The sequence below is a fragment of the Chenopodium album genome, chromosome 11 (genome assembly GCF_948465745.1).
Source record: "Chenopodium album chromosome 11, dcCheAlbu1.1, whole genome shotgun sequence".
NCBI lineage: Eukaryota > Viridiplantae > Streptophyta > Magnoliopsida > Caryophyllales > Amaranthaceae > Chenopodium > Chenopodium album.
Window position 1 is genome coordinate 4,237,096 of NC_137844.1, and position 3,925 is coordinate 4,241,020.

Consider the following 3,925-nt stretch of genomic DNA (forward strand, 5'->3'; position numbering starts at 1 on the left):
CCAAACGCAAAAAGGAATGTAAAATCAAATGAGATCACAAATTTAATGAGGAAAAGAAACATCTAATATCACCATTTGAGGCAGTATAAAATGCTACATGGGTAGTAGCTTAGGAAATGCATTATTCCTCATCAAACACTAAACCAAAAATTAAGAAGAAAAATAAAAACATTGAGTAGTGAAACCATAATTTTCAAGGATTATGGAGATAATGAGAAATAAGGTAGTAGTAACAATGTTGTTACCCCTGACAGGATAGGTGAGGAATCACTCTGGATCTGATTTCTTAGAGCCTACAACTTTGCCGAGCTAATGATAGTAATTAGCATGGTAATGACAGATCAAGTGTTAATGATAGATTTGCCAAAGTCTATATGCCGTGTACCCTTAGGTTATTTCTTTGTGTACTGTGGGCCGTCAATGCTTAGTCCTAGACAACCAAGTGCACAATGTTGCAACGTTCTTAAAATGGGTGATAGCGGCTGCTTGTGCGCAAGGCCTTATTCCCCTTTTTTCCCTGGTCATGATGATAAGAAACTTTATTATGCTATGTTGACCAATTGTGGTTTACATCAGTGCTATCATACCCCTCCTCAAGTTTAATGTACTCCGTAATCCTTACTAATAAGATCAGGAAAATGAATAAAAATCTATTTTTTCCATTTGATTTAAGTTTCTTATATAATGTTGGTTTTATTTAATTGAATATATTATTGAATAATTACGTACATCTATAATGATGGTTGATGGGACTGAATGATGAAGGGAAACATGTTACACCCTTGATTAGATTTTTTTTTTTTTTTACTCAGAGATCGGATAATTGATGTCATCTAAAAAAAAAAAAATAAATAAAAAATAACAAGTTTAGATAGTTTACACTATAAGCATATAATAATTTTACCAAACTTTGGGATGTTCTTAGTGGTAAATGTATTTGGTTTACTTGATTATATCAATCAAATTTGTAACAATTAGAAACCAATCAATTTAGTCTTATATACTCCATATATGGATTATTGGACCTCTTTTAAACACAAAGCAATTAATTAATTAAATAATCAAAGATAATATACATCAAGCCAAACGCGAAGACAGAAAAATATACCTCTTGTAAAATTCTAGTGAACACCCGACACAATAATGGGTCAAAACTTGTGAAAATAGGGGACCCGGTTCTAAACATGACACTAAGAATTTGACACGGTTGATGTTAGACCGAGTGGAGAGAAAGTAACATCATACAGAGTATTTACATTATGCAATGGAAACTAACATCACTCGGAGTTTTACCTAGGAATGGCCAAATAAGGAAGCAAGAAACTCGGAATTATTATTAGAACATAGAGCGCAATACATTATGCAATGGAAACTAACATCACTCGGAGTTTTACCTAGGAATGGCCAAATAAGGAGGCAAGAAACTCGGAATTATTATTAAAACATAGAGCGCAATTAAGTTTAACTGGAACATGTTACTTAACCCCAAATCATAATTTAATCCAAGTTCATTTTTGAAAGAAAATAATAGAATAACAATTTTTTTTTTTTTGAGGGGAGAATAACAATTATTTAAGAACAAATATAAAACAACCTAGCCCAAATCAATATTTTTTGTATTATATTATAATTTAAATACTACATATATAAAATGACAAGAGTACGGCGATATTGTTCTCAATCATCTCATGATTAAGCAAGAGGCTTTGAAGGACGTGAATTTACTAGACATAATTCCGTGATATTTACCTAAAATAAAACAGCATAATAAATAAGTTGCACTATGTTATACAGTACTTCGATTTAATAAAGGTGAAGTTATATGCTATCAATAGATTATAGAATGTAAGTGTAGAAAACATCAAGAGTTGGCAGCATATTGGACATATTCATCCGATACTACTATAGGCATATAATATTTTTTACCAAACTTTGGGCTGTTCTCGGTGGTAAATGTAGTTGAATTACCTGATCATATCAATCAAATTTGACAATAAGAGAATATATATATATATACACACACACAAATTATTGACCTCTTATAACACAAATCAATTAATTAATTTACCTATAATTTATGTATGAAAGTCGGAAAAAAAAAGTGACAACTTGGTGTTTCAAATTTAATAAGTGATGGTTGGGAAGCATTCTAGGGTTTATTCGACCACATAAAGATACATAGTGACCTTAATTATTAAATTACCTACATGAGGCTTATATGTAATCGATTTTATGATAAGTAAAAGGTAAAGTTGATAGTTCTAAACTTCTAATTTAACCAACCAAGTGACCTTTTGCGGTACGGTATTGTGGTGTACTATTTATGTGAAGCACGCACCTTGACCCCTACCCTTTCCTTTTAAAAATCGTTGAATTCCAAATTCTTCAAAACTACTCCCTTTGAATTTTTGTAAAATGAAATGTTTTGACTCTTTGTACTATTCACTTTATACAATTTGATTATCTATACGTAAGCAAAAAAAACTAAGTTTTGTAGATACTTATTAGAATGATTTCAATGAATAGATTATTAACAATCAATTGTTATAATATTAATTATTGATAATTAAGATATTATTCATCAAAATTTAACATTGATATAACTATACAAGAGAAACGTTTCATTTAAAAAAAATAAGGGGGGGGGGGGGGAGTGTTTACTCATATATAAGTGATAAACAATTTTAATTATTTGAGGCTTGGTGTCAACACGCTTCCGTCAAAAGGCTCAATTTATTTGTATTTATTACACCCTGATTTTGTCTTAAATTTATCCAAACACATAAAAGGCAAGTAAAATAAAATGAGATCACAAATTTAATGAGAAAAAGAAATATCTAATATTACCATTTGAGGCAGTATAAAATGCTGCATAGATAGTAGCTAAGGAAATACATTATTCCTCATCAAACACAAAACTAAAAGTAATTAAGAAGAAAAAAAAATACATTGAGTAGTGAAATTATATATTAGAGGATTATGGAGATAATGAGAAAGAAGGTCGGAGTAGCGATGTTGTTAATGACAGTAATTAGCATGGTAATGACGGATCAAGTGTTAATGATAGATTTTCCAAAGGATATATGTGGTGTGCCCTTAGGTGAATTCTTTGTGTATTGTGGGCCATCATTGCTTAGTCCTAGACCAACAAGCGCACAATGTTGCAACGATCTTAAAAAGGGTGATGTTAACTGCTTTTGTAAAATTCCTTCTTCCCCTTTTTTCCCGGTGAAATTGATAAGAAACTTTTTTATGATATGTTGACCAATTGTGGCTTACCTAAGTGTACTCCTACTCAAGATTAATGTACTCTGTAATCCTTACTTATAAAATTAGGGAAAAAATAAACTATTTTTGCATTTGATTTAAGTTTTTTTCTTTTTTAAAATGTTATGATTGTTTTATTTATACATGATTGAATAATTACGTACATCGTAACGATGGGATTGGTTGGAGGGAATTTGTTACGCCCTTGACTTGACGTCGGATAACAAGTTTTCTGGTCAAATAAAAAAAAACAACAAATTTATGGACTAGTGGTAAGAGAATTAAATCTCTTAAGTCTGGTTCCAGAGATCAAGCATTGGTAACACCTCTCTTTTATGAAGAGTTGATACACATACAATCATTGTATGTTGTCCCTACATACAACACCACTTGAAATTTGACACATCATTAAAAAAGGGGAGAAAATTAGGAGTCAAATTTAAATTGAATTCTTATGGAACATGAGCCCATTATTGTAGCTAATAAAAACATGACAAAGTAAGGTTGTATGTAGGGACCACATACAACAATTGTATGTGTATCCTTTACCATCTCGTCTCTCTATATTCTTTAAATGTATCACTTAATTTGCACATTAAATGTATCACTTAATTTGCACATTTGTCAAGACATAACTTTGACTATTAATATAATTAAA